Below are 21,692 nucleotides of genomic sequence, written 5' to 3'. Positions count from 1 at the left end.
AGCGGCACCCAACAGGGCTGCCCGCTCTCCCCTCTCCTATTTATCCTCGCCCTCGAGCCAATGCTCTGTAGGCTTAGGACAATAGCCCCCCGCTGTGGTATACAGAGGCACGGGACGGCGCACATTGTGTCCGCTTACGCGGATGATATCATATTATATCTTCGGGACTTGCGGGGCGATCTGAGCCCTATACCCCAAATATTTGAAGACTTCAGGGCAATCTCTGGCCTCACCATAAGCGAATCTAAGTCCTATGGATTCACCTTTGTGACCACGGGCTTAACTTTCCCCCTACCCTTCGCCCCTCACGAATTCCAGATGGCGGACACCACCTTCCGATATCTCGGGATGCATATCTACAGGGAGGCCGACATGATGGTAGACGGCAACCTTGGAAGGTCCATTAGAGCACTGAAATCACAAATTCAATTCTGGCTAACGCTGCCCCTCTCAATAGCAGGCAGAGTGGCGATCTCTAAGATGGTGATGCTCCCCCGCCTCATCTACCACTTCACCAATCTGCCGTTCCTGATCCCAGCTGCGATATTTAAGACTCTTGACACACTACTCACGGAACTTGTGTGGGGGCACGGGCGCAGACGCATAGGCCTTGCTAAACTACAACTCCCCTCTGACTCCGGTGGTATGGGCCTACCAGACTTTAGGGCCTATAACTATGCGTGCCAACTGCAATGGCTGGCCTATTGGGTAGCAGGTCGCAATCTACAAGAGATCAATGTATCAGAGGATGAACATGTACAAGGGAGAGTACACACGTTACTCTTGCCCAGAACTGACCTACCGAGAGACGCCCCACCTCTCCTCAGGCTGGCGGTAACATACTGGCGGAAGGCATTAAAGTACACGTCCCCCAAGACGTCTTACGCCCCCACGATCCCGCTCTTGAGTATCCCACTGGGCTCAGGAATACTCACGACGAACAAACTGGTGTCCTGGCACGACGCAGGTGTGTCGCAAGTGGGTGACCTGTTTCAGGAGGGGCACCTGTTATCCTTCGAAGACTTTAGAGCAGCTCATGGCGTTCCCAGGGGCTCATTCCCCTTACATGCAAGCCTTCGCCACTACATAACACTCAAGTGGTCACGTGAGGGACAAGAGCCTGTTACAAACCCCCTCGTAACAATGCACTACCTCATGGGCACAGGCGACCACCTGACCAAATGGCTCACTTCTAGCATCAAAGCGGGGAGGGCGATCACACTGTCACCGCTCCGGGCGGCATGGGAGGGAGATATTGGTAGGCCTTTAAGAGACAAAGAGTGGGAGCGTATCCTTCAGTTCCCCAAAAAGGTAGCTAGAAACCCCAAGTTTAAGTTTATCCAACTGATGTTACTGCACAGAGCCTACCTGACCCCACACCGCATACAAATGATGTTCCCTGATGCGGACGGCAACTGCTCCCGATGTGACACTGACGATGCATCACTAATGCACATGCTATGGCAATGCCCTAAGTTAGGATACTACTGGGCCACGATCCATGACGCACTTGAGAGGGCTGGCACCCTGTCCCAACCACCTACACTGGTATATACACTATTAGGGCTAGGACCACCATCACGTACTAGAACCGTGGCGACACGTTTCACAGACATGGCCCTACTAATATCGAAGCGAGCAATCACGATGAGGTGGAAATCCTCCAAACCACCCAACCCTGAATTGTGGAAAGCAGAGGTAATACGGTGGGGCAAGGCGAAGCACTGCAACGTGAGGAACGCAGAGGCCTCCGGAAAACACAGATTTCACTAGATTGGTTTGCCACAGTGGGGACGTTTGAAATGGGGATGACGAAGATGATGAGGAGGCGGATGGCTTGCCACATATAGGATGAGCGTGTTAGGATCTAGTCCCCCGTGCACCGACACGGACTATGGTGCACTGTGATGGGGTGCTGGGAATCCCGTACCATCGAACATTTTACCCCAGCCTACCTGTGTGTGTAAATAAAGTTACACGTCAATGTGTCATGGGTGACCCAGTTGTAAATACTACGGTTATGCGCATACTGAGAGAGTGTCGGGTGAGATTCACGAGGGTGGTGGGTGGGATCGGGAACTACTTTGGACTGTTCAGTTAACTTGGTTTGGGACAACAAAACAGAAAATCAATGATACTATGTAACTATATGTTTTGAGGAAGCACATACATGTACCACCCTGATTGCATTCACGCTTGATTATATGTGTAACTGCTCTACCTACTATGCTAATAAACAGATTTTCAAAAAAAAAATACAGCTATACACACACTACCACCTTACTTCTAAGGAAACTTACACATACTTACTCTCTTAAACAATCACTTATAGAAACACATACTTATTAAAACAAGAACTCTTTCAATCTCTCACTCTCACATATACTCACTTATATACATCAATACTCACATATACTAGATTAAAACATATGTAGTTACTGATAAAGACAGTAATGAGACAGTCATTCACTTACTAACACATACATATACACACTCATTCACCCATACAGTCCGGCACATATGCTGTCTTCAAAACACATACAAACAGTGAGTCAGTCATTGATGCATCTATGTGCTAAGTAACACCCCCACCAAATCAAACAGACAATTATAAAGATACTAAAAAAAACATCTAATAACCCATATACACACACATGTAGCTACTCACCAACCCGTGCAGCCACTTATACACAAAGTGAAACACTGATACATATATTTAAATATTTAAACATTACTCGCTAATATATGTATTCACTAAGATACACTTAATAAGCTAGTTAACCAATCATTTTTTTTTAAAAAAAACATCCATTTAGACACTTATTTAAACATTTATTCTTCCATTGACCTTTACATATACATATATAAAACATATTTATTTTTCAGAAAGGCACACATTCACTGGATGGTGTCATCAGTGATGTCACTGACCATGTCATGAGTGATGTAATATGTGATGTCATCATCAGTGCATTACACACGCAAGTTATAGTGAGTCCAACTAACTATAACGTGGGAATTTCAATGGTTTTATGTCAGTAAAATTCCCAGGTAACTATAACTGGTGTGAAACCTATGGTTTTTTCAGTGAATTTAATAGGTTTTTTTAAATGCTAATTCCTAACTATAACTGGTGTGAAACCTATGGTTTTTTCAGTGAATATATATATATATATATATATATATATGATCAATAAAAGATTACATACTGGAATAATTAAAATTCTTCTGGTCACATGTTGTTATTGTATAGTATAGGTCCACTCTTTCATTCATTTCCTAGATGTCTATTTACAAATATTGATGTAACCGAATGCATCACGATCAATATCATGCAAAAGGGACACATGCTGCAAAAGCACCAGGACTATTCTTATAGCCCATAGGCAAACGTGTTAATCTTTTTTTTGGGGGGGAAATCTTTTTATTAACCTCATCACTGCAGCGCGAATTCCGCCACAGTGCTGAACATTCCTATCGTGGGCGTGGGTATGACGCTCCCGGCCGTCATCAGCACACGCCCACCGTGGCTCATGACGGCCGGGAGCTGTCATGAGCATGGAAGAGGTTAACATTGCCCGTGTTCTCATTCATTATACAGCTGTGTTCAAAAGGCATGAAGGATAACAACATTACATTGTACAATTACAGGCAAACTTGACAGTACAATAGTTATAAACTCCATCCCCCTTCCCACCCTGTGTGGCTCGATACCTCCACCAAGGCCCCCATATCTTCTTCCATTTCTTTACGCAGCCCTGCACTTGTATATCGTTTCCTCTGCCCTCTGACACCAGTCCAGATCTCGTAGCCATTTGTCCCATTGCGGGGGCGCCTGCGACCCCCAGCAACTGGCAATATTAAATTTCGCCACCCCGGCTGCCATGGCCAACCAAATCTCATTATACCTGGACCAGTCTGTGGGTCCTTTAATCATAAGTAAAAGTCACCCAGGCTCCACCAGGACCGGAGATCCCACCACTGTTGCCATTGTATGTGCAACCTTAGTCCAGAAGGGCACAATGTTCGGGCATTCCCAGAGAATATGGTAGAATGTCCCCTCTCCCTGATATCCCCTCACACACAGCGGGGACAGGTGTGTTCGCGGGTAATAAACCCGATGCAAAAATTTTCATTGTACGAGGCGGAACCTGGTCCGGATTTCAATTTCACAGGGGCTTTGCAAGGCATCCTGCCAATCCTCTTCCTCCAGGTCTAAAGTGTCCCCCTCTCATCTCTCACACAGAGACACCAATGGGTTAGGCATGTTATTTATGAGCTTACGGTAGATAGTGGATAGTTTTCGAGAATGGGATCAAGGAGGAGCCTGTCTTCCATGGGAGAGTATTCTGGGATCGAAGTGTCCGAGTGTATATGAGAGCGCAGGGCGTGTGTGAGGCGCAGATGTTGGGAGTCGTGTAGTTGGTATTCTTGTTTGAGGTAATCAAAGGATCAAGGGGCATTCCCGTTAGCTGATCTCCGAGCCATAGTGGGGTCCTGCCTGTTAAGATGCCTGCCCACCCCAGAAATGTATTGGCCTCCCGCCAGCATTGGAACACGACCCCGTGTGTGAGGGTAGAACCCCGCGCAACCTTTGAGAGTATAGAAGCGGCTCGCAGTTTCCTCATGGCATAACATATCTATTGATTCTGTAAGCTGGGTCAGAATCTGGCGCGTAAACCCAATCGTTGACCACTTGCAGCTGGGAAGCCCAGTAGTAAAATTGGACGTCCGGGAGGGCAACCTCCCATCGTACACCCCTCTTGTGAGCTTTCACATCGCTATCTTCTGGTTCCCCCCTCCCGTAGCAGCGTTCGCACGGCCAGTGATATATGCCTGAACACCCCACCTGGAACCGGATATGGCGCATTTTGTAGGATATATAGGATTCGCGGCAATGCCAACATCTTAAATAGCGCGGCACATCCCATTAGGGAGAGAGGCAAGGACCTTCAGTGGGTCACGTCCGATGCCAGCCGCGCCACGTGGGGCTCAAGCTTTTTGGTGAAAAACACCGGCCTGTCCCTGGTGACATACACCCCCAGGTATTTGAATCCATCTACTGCTATCGAGGCCGAGCGGTGGCACAGATCCTTGTAAAAGGCGATCGCTCTCTTTGTCGGTACAAGTTCCTTTCAAACGTGCATCGCTGAAGGGAATGAAGCGGGTATGATTTCAGTTTCAGAGTCAGCAATTCCTTTTTGGACCCACCGGTCATATGGAAGGGGCAACGGGACCCGTTTACAATGGGCGCCGTGCACCCAGTGCTTCTTTCCGTGGACACGTACTGCAGAGCGGGTCGATAGTAAGACCTGGAAAGGTCCGGTCCAGCAAGGCTCCTCGTTCTTGGTTCTCCGGAAGTTACGAATTAAGATCCACGAGCCAGGTTCGATGGCGTGGCCTGGATCATCAGATGCCGGTGGAGAGGAGCTGTGGACATGTTGATGTAAAGTATGCAGTTTAGTTGTCAATTCGTGCAAATAGTCAAACAATACAGGGTATTCGATCTCACTGAGTTTTCTCTGCCTCGGTACTCCCCATATATTTGCTGGGCGCCCGAACACGATCTCGTGTGGGCTGAGTCCCAGTCTAGAATGGACAATAATCCTGGTAGACAGGAGTGCTAAAGGCAGAGCGTCTGGCCACTTGAGACCTGTGCTAGCTTGGATTTTGGCGAGTTTCAATTTTAACGTGCCATTATAGCACTCTACCAAGCCTGCCGATTGGGGGTGGTTTGCAGCTTGGAACTTCTGGTGGATGCCTAGACACTCGCACACTCTCTTCATCACACGTCCCAGGAATTCAATTCTGTTATCACTCCAGACAATCCTAGGCATGCCAAATCTAGGGAAGAATTCTTTGACAAGGACTTTGGCAGTTGACAATGCAGTGTTGTCCTTAAGGGGGTACGCTTCTACCCATCGGGAGAAAGCGCAAACAACAACAAGGACATACTTCAGGTTATTGCACCTCTCCATGTGGATGAAGTCAAGCTGTAGGACCTCGAACGGGTACGTTGGAGGTGCAAAATGACCAGCTGGAGTTGGGGTTCCCCTACCGGGATTGTGCTTCAAACACACCATACAATTTCTGACCAAATTCTCGGCACATTTTGGGATACCACTATTCTGCCATACTGGGGCCAATAACTTGCATATTCCTTTCACACTGACGTGTGCCATTCCATGGGCCATCGTCACTACTGCGAGCACATAAGCGTCAGGTAACAACCATCGCTGATGTTCTGACAGTTCGACCCAACAACCATTCCTACCCTTGCTTTCTCTCCATTCATTCACCTCTTTCTCGGTCGCGTCAGCTTGTATACATTTCACACTTTCGATAGTGTCCTCACACATACCCACATCGGGGGTCCATCTAGCAGGACCTACAACATACATCTGACTCATTGTGTTCCTTGCAGTCTCTTTCGCGATCTCGTCTGCAAATGCATTCCCTTGACCAACATCATCTTGAATCTTTCTGTGTGCACTGCATTTCACGATCGCAACTTGTAGGGGCAAGGTCAGTGACTCGAGAAGGTTGTGTACTAGTTGGCCATGTTGGATCTTTGCACCATGTGACGTCAGGAACCCACGTTCACGCCACAATCTTCCAAAACTGTGGGCTACGCCAAAGGCGTACTGACTATCAGTGTACACATTCACTCATTTTCCTTTCGCCAACACGCACGCTCTTGTGAGTGCAACTAACTCTGCTGCTTGCGCAGACTTGTGGGGGATGCGAGCTGTCTCTACAATTGTGTGTAGTGTTGTCACGGCATATGCTGCAGTCGTATCACCATTTGGCAACTTGAAACATGAACCATCGACCCATAGATTATCATTACATTCAGGGAGGGGAGTGTCCTGCAAATCTACTCTCCCTTTAGTCTCTTCCTCTGTCCTGAAGCAGCAATCATGTTTTTCGACCTCATTTGTCTCTGCTGGAATGGGTAATAATGTAGCGGGGTTGAGTGTATCACACCTCTTTATGTGAATGTGACTCGCTAACAGTGTCAATTCATAGCTGGACAGTCGAGCACTAGTTAGGTGTTGTGTTTTCGTTCTGTTTAGTAAAATATCTACTGCGTGTGGGACCATAACGGTTAGGGTATTGTTCATAACTAACCCAGCAGACTGTCGAATACAGACGGCTGCTGCAGCGGTGGCCCTCAAGCAACTTGGTAATGCCTTGGCTACAGAATCTAGAGTCGCAGAGAAATACGCACATGGGCGTTGTTTGTCCCCAAAGTATTGTGTCAGGACTGATAACGCACAACCTTCTTTCTCGTGGACATATAATGTAAAAGGCTTGCTGTAGTCGGGATTGCCCAACACAGGAGCCGAACATAATGCCTCACGCAACTCATGGAAACTCGTCTGACAATCTTCAGACCAAGGCAAAGGATTGGGTGTGTCTTTACGCATTAATGCCAGCAGAAGTTTGGCCAACAGTGAGAAGTTCGGTATCCATTGTCTACAGTACGATGTGATGCCCAAGAAGGCACGCACTTCTCTTTGTGTCCTTGGGACACTCAGTTCTGCAATTGCCTGTATTCTTTCTGGGGTCAGTCTCCTTCCCTCCTTCGATAAGATGTGACCTAAGTAGGTTACTTCTTGTCGACAGAATTGTAATTTGGAAAGCGAGACTTTGTGCTTCATGTCACATAAATGACGTAACAATGACAATGTGGCTTTCCTGCAAATCTCTTCAGTATCTGCAGCGATCAGTAGATCGTCTACATACTGGATCAGGGTCGCGCCACCAGGTAGAATAATTGTATCGAGTTGTATTTTCAGAGCCTGACTGAATATTGATGGACTCTCGCAGTAGCCCTGAGGAGCGCGTTTAAAGCGGAAGCTTCGTCCTCCTAAATTGAAGCCGAAGATATCCCTGCTCTCCTCGGCAAGCGGGATGCTGAAGAAAGTGTTCTTCAGACCAATCACCGAAAACCAATTGGCTGAAGCTGGAATCATTGTCAATAAGGCAGTAATGTCGGGGACGACAGGAAACTGCGGTACAACGATCTTATTCACTTCCCTTAGATCGATCACAAATCGGTACACAGGGGGCTGTGAAGGATCGGTACGCTTTAAGACAGGCAAAACAGGACTGTTACAAATGTTGCCTGTTGTTTCTTCAATTACATCTTTCGCAATCAGATCATGGATGATCGCTAACAAAGCCTTTTCACATTCGCTAGATATTTTATATTGGGGAATGCGTGGTAACCTAACATTAGCTTTCAATGTTATGACATATGGTGCTATCTCTAAATGACCCACATCGTTTGAACCATTCGCCCAAAGTTCATCAGGAAGGGATGACAACTCAGTCGGGATTCTGTCTTTGGATAAATACATTCGTGAAATCACTCTCTTACCAAGCGTAAGTTGTACTCCCGAAGGAGAACAGTACAAAGTTGCATATAGTCTCTTCAGCAAATCTAAGCCTAACAAATTTTCGCCACAACCTGTTGTAAGAATGAGGGGTGCTTCTAATTCGCATGGGCCAACAGAAAGGGGCATAGGATTGGAGATCGGGTTTCTAACAGGGGCGCCAGAGAAACCTACTGAGACGTTCATTTCGCCAGACAGAGGTGCGCCAGGAAGTTTTGAGTGCATATTCGAACTTTTCGTAGCACCAGTATCCAGCAGAAATGGCTCTGACACTCCTGATGTGATCACCTCGACATAAGGTCCATTCTGATCTACTGGAACTGAAACAACTCCTTCTCTCTGTCCATGGCCGTCCTAGCGATTACCACCCTCATTCTCGTTTTCGGCGTAATAGTCATCTGCATAGTACTTAGCTGATCGTGAACACGCGTTATTCTGTTGGTCGAAGCTGTTCATGGAGTTTTGAGGCGGGAAAGAAGTGGTGTTCTGGGAGAAATTTCCACGGCCCCTACCTCTAGGAGCCTGTTGAACACCTCTACCTCTTGTGCCGGAAACACCATTTAAGCATCGCGCAAGAGCTGCACAAGTGCTTTTGAAATGACCCTCCTCTTTGCAATAGGCACATTGATTCGGGCCATACGGAGAACGCTGATGGGAAAACTCGTTCCCTTGCGAATTCCTCGAATACTGCTGTGGCTGTTGATAATCGGGCTGACTAGCAGTGCGAGGCGGATACGCTTGCTGGAGAAGGGCTTTAGTCTTTAAGTCTTTAGTCTTTTTGTCTGCTTTTATCTAGCTCGTCCTTGCGCCTATTTTCATAGTACTGGGCTGTGGCTAGAATCTGTGCTGACGTGGAAACAGCCCAAGCACTCTCTGAATCTTTCAGTTTATTGCACAGTTCAGGAAGCAAGTTATGTACAAATTTATCTACGAACAACCTTTGACCACCTTCGGTAGCCATGTCTTGACCACTATGGTCGGTGAAAGTCTCCTCGAATCTTGAGAAGAAGTCAGACACATTCTTGTCTTTCTTCTGCTTGCATGCGGACAGTTTGTCCCAATTTACGCGCAATTCAGGCATTAACGTCTTCATGTACGTAATAATCCTACTGGAAAGTTCTGCTGTTAAAGGTTCGGGTTTAGCACCACCAACTTGTCTAGCATCTGTAGCAGTAATATTAGCCCAAGAGTCACCTAGTTCTTGGTCGTGATCTACATGACGAATTTTACTCCATAAAGGATGCGGAACAACGTTCCCAAATAACATGTCTATATCGGCCAAATTCATTATACATGAGCTGGCAGTCTGTGATAATTCCTTGTAATATCCGGGTGGATTTTTACGTGGATCAGGTAGTGTCTGTTTTAGTGCTAACACCTCAGATCTTTTCCAGGGGACATGTACCCATACACGCTGGAAATGCGGCGGAACGGGTGGTTGTGCATTCGCATCACCTTCCCTCCATACCGGAGGAACCTCTCTCATTGGGTATTGTCGTACCCTTTTCCTATCTGCCACATCTTCTTCGTACAATGATCCAGAGACGTTTCCCTTACTCCTATAGGATAACAATAGATCTATGGCTTTTTCAACATCGGAACCTACAATCATACCCTTATAAAACATATTACGCATTCGGAACAACTCATTCATTTTGCGTTTGGGATCGTTCGTCTCTAAATCTTCGCAAAGGTATACACACATTTCTTCAAATACATATCTTTGAGTCGGTGCATCCCATTGACTGAAAACGTCCATAACGGACTGAATATCATATTTAACAGTGTCAGTAATCCATTTGCGTGCTAACTCATTCAGCCTTACTCTTTCCTCGTAATAGGGCAGTTGACTACGCAACTGTCTACGTTCTGTTTTAGGGGTCGTTTTAGGCGACCCAAAGAAAGGTGAAAACAGACCAGTGACAGTACTTGTCACTCTCTGTCGAACGGAAGGAGAAGCTTGTGGAGAGGCAGATGCGCCAGAAAAGACAGGCTGATGTAAAGAAGAAGTCGAGGCAATAGCAGAGGAAGTTGATGCAGTAGCAGACGTAGTATCATAGTGAACAGTTGGAGCAGTAGGCAAAGTCATAGAAGTAGATGGAGTATGTAGCAAAGGCGGCGGCCCTTGGAAAGGCTGCGCCGGAGAAGTAGGAACCAGCTGAAGAGGAGCTGGCGTTTGTGTGGGAGCTGTATTGCGTGCACCAGGGCGTGGTATAACAAAGGGCCTCGGCGGACCAACAATACTTGATGTATATGGGGGTGGTGAGTTCAATAAATGGGACATTAATGGATCTTTATCGGATGTTCCCTTTGGACCTTGTCCCTCATGTGGTAACATCGGGTAGCATTTATCTACTGCTAGTTTCTTGCTCCTAAACATTTGTTCACTCTCTTGCTCTATCTCATTATCCCTGTATGCAATTGCGGCTTGTATCATTGATATACCTTTTTTATTTTTCTTTGCTAATTTTATTTCTTTCTGTTTGGCTTCTTTGCGCCATAAGCAAAAAGAGTCAAACATCGCCGGCCGGGCTTTCTTCTTGAACAATTTGACCTCGAGGTTGTCTAATATTTCTGAGTCAAAACTACCATATTGGGGCCATTTTAAAACACCATCCTTTCGGGTGTATTTTATCCATACTTTATTATACGTGATAGGACCTACTCCGTGCTTTATATATAACTCATATGTTGGAGTTCCAATCGGAGGAACCAGACACAAATCCTCTAATCGGGAGTCCTTACTACAACTAAGACAAAACAAGTTTCCAAGTCTGCTAAGACCAGGCATTTTTGCTCACTAGTCTAGCTTCAAACTTCAAAGGATTATCGAATACGATATTTCTCGTGAATACACGAGTCCTTCGGCTTTGGGGCTTGCAAGTACCAAATCAAGGCGTATCTCAAGGATACCAAAAACTAAGAACAAAACTAAGGACTGGGAGACGCTCCACTTATACTTAACTGAGTATTGAAGATCGGTGACGTCACTAGAAGACTTGTCTATCATTCCGCTCTACCAAGGATCACTGGGTCCAAAACAGGGCGATAGTCAGGGCAGCAGTCCTTCGTAGCCGTCGGGACGCGGGGAACCTCGCAGCAAAGACCTTCGGAACCACGTCGACATGCAGGGGTCGCTGAAGTGGCTGGCCGTCCTCCGGAATTTTCACACGAAGCTCCTCACGAACATCTGGCTTGACCGTCGCCGCTTGATATCGCCTCGAGTTGGGCGCCAACTGAGGTGCCAGGTTTTTAGGACCCGGTGGTGCCAGGGGGTACAACACCCGAAGACCTCTAGGTTCTCCCTGTTCTGGACTACAGAAACACAGAGTCTTCTAGTTGAAGTCAAAGATCAAGGTTTATTGGTTGCAACCAAGTAACATGAGTCCTAGAAGTACGACAGCACGGGCCGTAAGTTCTCAGGAGACTGTTCGTTTTTACAGAACCAGCCTTCTCCTTATATACACAATTTACAGCTTTAGGCAAGAATACCTTAGTTTATGGTATGGTCATACACATATTTTCTAAACAATACAAAGAGCGAAGTCATGCTGGTCAGCGCATATTTTTAGATGTCCAGTTTGTGATGGATTACCCAGTCGGGCTCAGAACTCCCATCAGATATCGATGAAACACCAATAAAGTCGGGCACCTCCTAGTCATAAAACTGGCTATAAACAAGAAACGTGGACAGGTGTATGTGTACGGAAAACATGTTCTGTAGGTGGTGAATGGTTTATGACATGTTGTGCCTTGATGCTATCTTACTCGGCCACTGGGTGAGGAGCTGCCCCAACATGTCTGGCTGGAGGCAGTGGAGTCAGCTTTGGCCAGGTCACGGGGAAGTCAGCTAAGGTGGACATGTCCTTCCAGATTAAACACGTCTTTAATCAATTGACTTATATGAGGGCAAACCCTAAGATGGATGCCGCTCACAAAATGGCGTCCGAGGGTTCGGACGGAAACCATAATTTAAGGGTGTCAGCATCACTTGATCGTGGCGCAAATGCATAGGAATGATGTCCTAATCATTACCGGTTCGCCGATACCAAATTCGTCATGGTACGAGGACATTTTATGACACGAGTATGGGATCTCGGTACCGGGGGGTAGCAGGTTCCGGAATTACAGTACCACAAGGCCTATCTCATAAAGCCTATCAGGGGGTGAAACTCGTGTGTCTGCCGTTTCCACTGTTATTCACGTGCCAGTTGCTTTCACCTCCAGACGTTGGTGGAGTGCCTCCCCCACCATGGTAACTTCCGCCGCTCTGTCTAGGAGTGTTACCACCCATGCCCAATCGAGAAGCAGGGTTCTCACCGTCTGAGACAATGGGGCTCGATACGGAAGTTGTCCCTCTTGTTTGGTTTTTATGTCAAAGTGGCACTGCGGATCACGTTGCTGTGGCATGGTGTAGCCTTGTCTGTGATCTTGTCGCTCTCCGCCACCAAATTGTGGATCCGATGTTTCCTGAAAGGAACGAGGAGAACCAGGATCAGAAACCTGAAACCTCTCAGGTGGTTTAATAGTAGAGCGGTCACGCAAATCATATCCACGCTCAGAAGTTGTAGGCAGCTAGGAACCCACACTTGACGTGAACCAACACGTGATCCTTGCTTCTGTTGTATGTTGCCACTGATTTTTATTCCAAGCCTTTTTGGGAAAGACCGGACGGCCCTCCTTCTCAGAGGAGGCTTATTTTGAAGAGGCTGTGTATAAGGTCGAACTCCCAAACTATTGTGGGCCAATAATTTATACACATCCACAATAATAGGCGCCAACTTCTGTTGCTTGTTTACGTTAGCCATTGTCAGGATCTAACAAGGCGCCTACCTAAAGTCTAAGAACTTCAAATCCCACAATGCCTATACAGGGGGCGGGGTCCTATAAAAGTCAGGTGGACCCATTGCTTCCTGTTAGTAATTTTGTAATCTACGGTGCTTGTGTGGCTATCCAGACTTTAGTTTCCTGGCTTCTCTTGGGACTGTGTTTGAGAAGCTTTGTTCGAGTATTTTGCTGGCTCCAGCGCGAGTGCTTTCGGAACGCGCTAATTGCCGAGGGTTCCGTGGTCTGCCAGTTTCGGCGGGGAAGGAGTTTCCCGTATCTTTGTTTTGAGCACACGCTGGTTGATCTGGCCGCTCGTCAGCGGACTGGGAGCCTTCTCTCAGAAGACGCGCGGCAAGGAAAGAAGAAGCGCCTTGGGTACAGTAAGTAATCTCGCAGCGCGTGATGTTAAACGCGCTGCGGTGATGTAAACAGTGACGCTCCTGAAAGGAAAACCGAGTGTCACAGAACTGACATTGTTGATTTATATCCTGTGAGTGTTCTCGCCGGAGAGCGGAGTGCAGTGGGGAACCCTCCGCGCATTGCCGCTACGAAGTACGGCACTAGTGTCTTAGGCGTTCATTTAACCAAGCGGAAGACAGTGGGAAGGCCTACATCTTGCCGTGTTGGGGAGAACGGTGATATTTATTTGAAGACATTTGTTGATAATTGGAAGGAAGCGGAGGACAGTAGTAGGAGGCTACGTCTTGCCGTGTTCCTAAAAGAGAACCTTGCATTTATGGGCGACACTAAAATACTATTTGGAAGAGCATAACTTTGTTTTGGTTTTGAATACACGTATTTGGTGGAGGATACACGTTTCTTTAAAGACTCTTTCTAAACAAGGAGGGGAAACCTGTGCAGACAAACTCATCATTGTACAGGGAGGAGGCTATTCACAACCAGGATATACAGGGCGGTGGAAGAGAGCATTGGTTCTAGAAAGGTGAACCCTTTTCAAATAGTACTAAAAGAAGCAGAGAGACAGGGATTTGAAGTAACAGTACTAACCTGTGCATTGTTTTGTCTTCTTGTCTTTCAGCTATCCCTTCCCAGCAGCCCCCTTCCTTTCCCTTCCTTGGTCTCCTGTTTTTTCCCTCGCCCTATCGCTCGAACCCACTGTGTTTTTTAGCCAGTGTGTTGGTGAGATCGGGAGGTGGAGTTTTATGTGCATCAGCCGGATCCTGCAGTGTGGAGTCTGACAGCCATAGCCGACAGGCGTTGACGTACTTGTAAGCTAACTGCCTCACTTTTGAATTTGGCAAGAATCATATCAGAGACTACAGGGAACATACCCCCTAATCTCATCCCTAATTCCAGGGCTGACCCAGTCCATGCTCATCTTGAACCTTCTTTAGAACGGTCGGTAAAACTGTCGTGGAGGGGGTGCCAAAGTACAGCGAATAAACTGCAGCAAACATTGTCCCCCAGGTGGTGCAATCCATTAAATCTGGAGCTATACCTTTCAGTAAACTTATAGTCAAGATCCTGTGTTTCTCAACAGGAGTAGTGTGTGGAAAAACAGCCTCAAGTTGCTCAAATTGTTTCCGCTAACCAAAACAGTAAATCATCCCTAGTCTGAGGACACTTGCCAATCACAGAATTAACCATGACGGGCAAATGACTATAATACCACCATGCCCTAGTGGTTCTGGAGCAGCTCCTGCCGGGGCCACTTATAAATCACGAGACATATATTGTATAACATATCTGTGTATATGAATCAGAGATAAGTGTAATTGCCTGAGCTCTGCATGTGTAACACCAAGGTGATTTGGATGTGGTGTAAAGCCCACCAAACGGGCAAAGCGGCCCTGTCTACCGATAAAGGGCCTAAACGGACCACAGTAACAGGGTGAGGAAGGGTGCCATTAAACCATATGGCAATGGAACTACAAGTAAGTGATAAGGGCGGTACTATTGCGGAATCGCAGCTCGTGTATATTCATGTAATAAATAAATTATCATCTTCTACTGCCGGAATGTCACCCAAGAGTAAAAAAACTTCAAAACGGTATGCCGCATTCGCCTCAGCAACAAATATAAAATCCCCTGCAGTAGGGACTCCCCTGGAGTAGGGACTCCATGCTGAGTCAAATGTGCTGTGACCGGCACCTGGTTATGTTCTGCAATAGCTACTGCCATTACTAAAACAGTATAGAAGCAACCAGATAAACGGTAGCGCAAAACTGGGTTCCGATGAGGACGACAAAACCTTTTAAACTTCAAGCTTGAAAAACCTATTATAGGAGGTGAAACCCGCACACCACGGACGTCTTCGTAAACGGTGAGAGGGTATTATGGACAAGCACAAGCGCTATTCGGGTGCCTTGTGAATAAGAACCAGACCAAACGTTGGAGGCGCCATTTTGATGGGATTCTGCACATACACAGAACTATGCGCAGGATTATGGGACCTCGGTGTGTGGGGGTTAAGCCCTCTCACCACCTTAGTGCCCACGGGCCCAGGACCGACTAGCTATAGTGTCTCACTTGCTCTCCTACACAGTCACAGAGAAGCAAATGATTAGACACCCCAGGAAACAACACACCTGACTCTCAGGAATAGTGGTAACGAGACAAAACCCTTTCCCTCGCACTCTTGTTTTTGTCCATATTAAAGTCTGACAGAGACACGAAATAATTTAGAATATTGATTTTAACTATTGTGCTCTATAATGCAGTATATGTACCACAACAAGCAGAAAAATGCATAATACAAATATTATCAGCATAGCATCAAGGCCATATATCATGAATGGAGATGTCATAATGAAAAGACAATAGAGAGAAGACAGTTCAGCCTAACCTCCCTCCCCTTGCTAGGAATTGGTATTATTATATAACAGAAGATCTCTGGCCTTTGTTAGTAGACCCCATACCTTAGTGCCTAGATGGTAGATCTACATCATAGGAACAGCATTGCTCTTCTCCCTGGAAAGTTCCCGCTCCAAGTTTGTGTTTCCCATGTGTGCTTCCCGTAATATCAAAATTCTAGTCTCCCACCAGCTGCATTGGTATGCTGTGTCTAAGTGCTAGGGCCTGGCCAACACAGAACATAAAGGGGCATTGTTTATCGACCGTGCTCACAATGTTCGAACTAAACTCCAGGAACAGTCTGAGAACAAAAACAGCGAACAGTTCCCAAAGTGAAAGGCACGGACAGAGTTGTTGCAAAATAAAAGCATCTAGTAACGTGTGCAAAGCTGAATCATGGCTGAAGGGCTCATGCTAACTTAGTGATGTTGATAATGTCCCCACCGGCCACGTGACAGTCCTGCTGGATAGATTTCCAGGAGTTGGCTTCCTCTGGCCCCCTACAGCTGCTATGCATGCGCAAGACCTTGCTTCATCCAGGATAGCCTCGACCTCCTGTTGGATAGTCAAAATCTCTTCTCTTACCTGACAGGCAGGCAGGCAGGCTTCTAGGCTCTACAGGGCCGGTACCGGCAATTAATTCAGCCTGCAGGTGATGTCACTTCAACATGGATAGACTGTCAAGCAGGCACCAGCCCTGGTGGCAAGCAAGCACATGAGTGCTTTGCAGAACACTTTATTCCTTGGTAACAGAGAATTTTTAACTGGGGCATAAAAGAGGGATCGATGGTTCCACTTGTATACACAACTGGCAGACAGGAGAGGTAGTTTACTCTGGCACACTCTCACATTCTGTGTATGCACCACACAGGCTACACACACCAACATGCTTAACACGCACTTGAGATGTTAGCGCAAAACCTGGACAGGGACATAGAAACAGAGCTTTACATGAGTGGGTCAGTATGACACCATCCAATTATCTTGATGAAATTATCTCATCAGACTATTGATCCTTACAACAGGGTGCATTGCCACCACCGCTCTATCCGTTAAACCCATGCCAGTTCTCTGTCTTAGATATAGGCACACTTGGTGTGACCCTCCAGGTCACAGAACTGGTCCAAGACCTCTTATGGAGGCCACGCGGTGGTGAAGGAGCGACCTCTGTCCCTGCTCGCAGGCAGGTTGCTCCCCACGCCACTACACGGCTGCCAGCTGTTCCATTGCCTGATTCTGCTGCCTGCCTTCTCTCGACGTTTTCCCTGATTCTGCTGCCCTATCTCGCCGTTTTCCCGCAGTTCCCACTCCTCCCGCCGCTGTGTCCCTGTGGCCCCGCCCCCCTGCCTCCCTATTGGCCACCCCGCTCCTACCTCCCAGCTGCTCCTCCCTCCCTCTCCCCCTTTTATGGAGGCCGCGCAGCGGGTCCTGCAGCGGGTGTGTGCAGCGGGCGCACCGCTGACACGCCGAAGGCAAGCACGTCTGTGCCCGTCCATGCCTGGACCGCGCCCAGCGCCAGAACCCCTGGACCCCATGAACGCCACAACACCAGACTCCACTACGACGCCAGCACCCTTCATGCACTCAACGCCGGCCAAAACCACACCTGCTTCCAGGCCACCCCGAAAATGACTCACTGACCTTTCTCCTGCGTCAGAGCCACCAAACCTCCAAGGATTGGACCCAACCACCTCCGCTGCATACTCCTCAACACCCGCTCCGCACGCAAAGAGATCCTCCTTCAAAGACCGCCTGGATAACAACGCACACAACAGCAAAGAGCTCTTCAGCATCGTAAAGGAACTCTCCAACCCCAGTGCCAACGACATACCGCCCTCACAAGAACTGTGTGGCTCACTAGCTATCTTCTTCCACCGCAAGATCGCTGACATCCATGACCGCTTCAACACCACGACCGCCCCAACTACACCAGACCCCACCTCACCGGTGAACACCACCTGCGCCAACCGCCTGACCTCCTGGTCCAATGTCAACGACAACGAGACACGCAAGATCATGAACTCCATCCACTCAGGATCTCCGTCAGACCCGTGCCCCCACCATGTATTCAACAAAGCAGACACTGCCAACGCACCCCAACTACAGAAGATCATCAACATCTCCTTAGAAACAGCGACATTCCCGGAAAGCTGGAAGCACGCGGAAATCAACGCCCTACTCAAGAAGCCCAAGGCGGACCCCAAGGACCTCAAGAACTTCCAGCCCATCTCCCTGCTCCCGTTCCCGGCGAAGGTCATCGAGAAAATCGTCAACATGCAACTGGCCCGCCACCTGGAAGACAACAACATCTTGGACCCGTCCCAGTCCGGGTTCAGACGAAACCCCAGCACTGAGACAGCCCTCATCGCCGCCACTGACGACATCAGGCGCCAACTCGACAACGGCGAAACATCAGCCCTCATCCTCCTGGTCCTGTCAGCCGCCTTCGACATGGTCTGCCATCGCACTCTAAAGACATGCCTCCTAGAAGCTGGAATCCAAGAGAAGGCCCTTGACTGGACCACGTCCTTCCTCTCCGGCAGAACCCAGAGCGTACGCCTCCCGCCCTTCTGATCCGAAGCCACCGACATCATCTGCGGCATCCCCCAGGGCTCATCCCTCAGCCTGACGCTGTTCAACGTCTGCATGGCCCCCCTTGCACAAGTGGCCCGCCAACACGACCTCAACATCATCTCATACGCCGATGACACCCAGCTCATCCTCTCGCTCACCAAGGACCCGCACACCGCCAAAACCAACCTCCACGAGGGAATGAAGGCCATCGCCGACTGGATGAGGAACAGCCGTCTGAAGCTAAACTCGGACAAGATTGAGGTACTCGTCCTCTGACCCACCCCCTCAGCCTGTGACGACTCCTGGTGGCGACCACACTGGGGACAGCACCAACACCCACCCACCATGCACGCAACCTAGGATTCATCCTCAAATCCTCCCTTTCCATGTCTAAACAGGTCAACGCCATCTCCTCCTCCTGCTACAACACCCTCTGCATGCTTCGCAGGATCTACAAGTGTATCCCGAATGAAACAAGAAGAACGGTGACACAGGCCCTCCTCAGCAGCAGACTGGACTACGGCAATGCACTCTACGCAGGAATCCCAGCCAAACACCTTCGATGACTAGATCGCATCCAAAACGCCCCCCCGCCGCAACCATATCACCCCCACCTAAGAGCCCTACACTGGCTCCCCCTCGACAAGAGGATCACCTTCAAGCTCCTCACCCACGTACACAAAGCACTCCACAACACCGGACCAGCCTACCTGAACAACAGACTCAGCTTGCACACCCCCACCCGTCAGCTCTGCTCCGCCAGCCTTGCCCTCGCCGCTGTCCCCCGCATCCAACGAACGACCTCCGGTGGCAGATCCTTCTCCTACCTCTCCGCCAAGACCTGGAACACCCTCCCTGCCCACCTACGGCAGACCCAAGACCTACTCTCCTTCAGAAAACTCCTCAAGACCTGGCTCTTCGAGCAGTAGCGACACCCCCCCACCCCCAGCGCCTTGAGACCCTCACGGGTAAGTAGCGTGCTTTACAAGTATTGATTGATTGATAGTCCCTTGTTACAAGTTGCACAGTACTGGGGTGGCAGAAAAATCGCATGTAATTATTTTCTGTTACTTCGTGATAGATTTGCCCAGTAACGTACAGTTGCAAGGTTGATGGCATGGAATGGGGAACTGCCGCGAGGAGCAGATTTTTCTGGTCGTCAAACCACATGCAATTCGCCATTTCATGGGGTTTTCCCCTGCTATTATTATCCACCTGTTTCATCAGGTGGCAGATATAGAAATGTGTTTGGTTGGAGGGCGGTGGCAGCAGATGTAGGGGAGGGAAGGGGAAACATTTTCTAACAGGGCAAAGCATTGTGTGTTCTCCCAGTTAGTAAAAAAACAGCATAAGTCTTGGCAGCTACTGTTGCAGACAAAGTTTTATGCAGCTTTTCCTTCAAATATTTCCATCTGGAAAAATAGTGTCATGGTTTTCTACACCTGGTAAAATCCAGGTGCAGAAAAAGCTAACAACTGATAATCAGCTGGAATGAAATTAATACATGAAAGTACCCTTTCATTTCTTTGCACTTGACTTAGTTGAGGGATAGGTCAAGGCATCGGGCTCGCAACACACAAGAGATTAGCATGAAGCAGAGGCCAAAAATGTAGGATACCAGATAAATGCAGTTGGCAACTCTGCAGGGGAAAATGCCTGTTGTCAATGGAGGGGACATTTTCATCCCAGAAGTCTACATTACAAATGAATGAATAGTTATTTTTTTTAAATAGATCAGTTTTGTGCCAGCCGATATGACTTAAATATCTGCCTCTGGGATTCTCATTACAACTCGATAGGGTACATGTTAGTTATGTGAGCCTATTAAAATTTTGAAAATTCTACAAATTCTCACTCTTTCATCCGAGAGCTCTCAGGTTACAGTTCTTTCATTCTGCTGTGTCAGAAATACATCTCAACATTTTCAAAATTCTGCATTGATTTGACTGGTAAATCATGTTTTTGGAAATTTACATCTATTAACTGTTGAATTTTAAATCTACAGGTGATTGAAACTAAGAGAGCAAGGTTTAGCGATACGCAACCAAATGTCAGTGCCAAAAGGAGTATTATTTTGAAAAACTGACGGACATCCAGTATTCTAAGTTTAAACAATTTCCAAAATCTAGGCGTGGTGTTGACGTGGGAGCTGAGGAAAGCACTATACCTGTAAGTTAAGTCTCTAATTTTGCATTTCATTAACCCAGAGCAAAACCATATCTGTGCACACAGCATCAGAAATAATGTCATAAAGACTAGTCACTTCATCATCCTCATCTGAAATATTATCTGAAAGACAAATTGCCTCAGCATGACAGAATAAACGTTAATCTAAAACCTCATCTAATTCCAAAGAGGAAGCACACACTGCATAAAAGCAAGTTATTGCAAAAGGTTTCTTCTCCATACCATCAAAGAAAAGACTTTGAAAGAAGACTTCGACGCCGACACATTCGACAGCCAAAGGCCCAGAGATTAAAAATCACTCTTGCTCAACAACCGTTTTTAACCAGTGACAACTTAGAGACTATCTGCCTCTGGGTACAACACCTCAAACCACTCGCTTCACTTTTGCAATACCCTTAAAGATACACCACTTCGTTATGTCCATGACCATCTCAAATAAATGTTTCCTTTTTATTGTTAACTGTTCTCTGATGCATTCTGCGTAATTCACCCCAACATTATCTGTTAAGCAGCTGTATATGTAAAACTGTTAAATATAAAAACGGATTAATGGAACACCGGGGCACTATATCTAAGGTGAATCCCTGTCATCAAAACTACAAACTTTGCTCCATGTATAAGAAGTTTAAAAGGAACTGATGTTCTGCAACTGGTGATCCACAATAGTACTGTGCACGTACTAACGTCTTTAGTTACTCCCATTACGTCAGTGCAAAAAGGAACTTAACATTTAATATTTAAATATCCAACTAACACCTTATCACTGCTTTGCTAAGAACCTATATAAATGAATATGAGAAAAATTTCAGTAACAAAATAAGTTGCTGCCGGAGAGGCCATAACGTGAAGACCATTATCTGCGAGAAACCTTTCAACAGGTGTTAGAGG

At 47.3% G+C, this 21,692-nt stretch overlaps 1 long non-coding RNA gene across 1 annotated transcript in view; it reads left to right on the top strand.

Annotated features, from left to right (window-relative positions):
• LOC147664967 (uncharacterized) overlaps positions 1-20,713 on the top strand; it is a 102,972-nt gene extending 82,259 nt beyond the window's left edge. Inside the window, exon 3 of the long non-coding RNA XR_015305075.1 lies at positions 20,623-20,713. This is a non-coding gene — a long non-coding RNA (uncharacterized LOC147664967). The remainder of the gene's footprint in view (positions 1-20,622) is intronic.
• The last annotated feature ends 979 nt before the right edge of the window (positions 20,714-21,692 follow it).

The sequence above is a fragment of the Lissotriton vulgaris genome, unplaced genomic scaffold, assembly GCF_964263255.1.
Source record: "Lissotriton vulgaris unplaced genomic scaffold, aLisVul1.2 SCAFFOLD_2237, whole genome shotgun sequence".
In the NCBI taxonomy this organism is placed as follows: Eukaryota; Metazoa; Chordata; class Amphibia; order Caudata; family Salamandridae; genus Lissotriton; species Lissotriton vulgaris.
The sequence above is the reverse complement of the archived record's forward strand: the minus strand, read 5'-3'. Positions and strand labels throughout refer to the sequence as shown.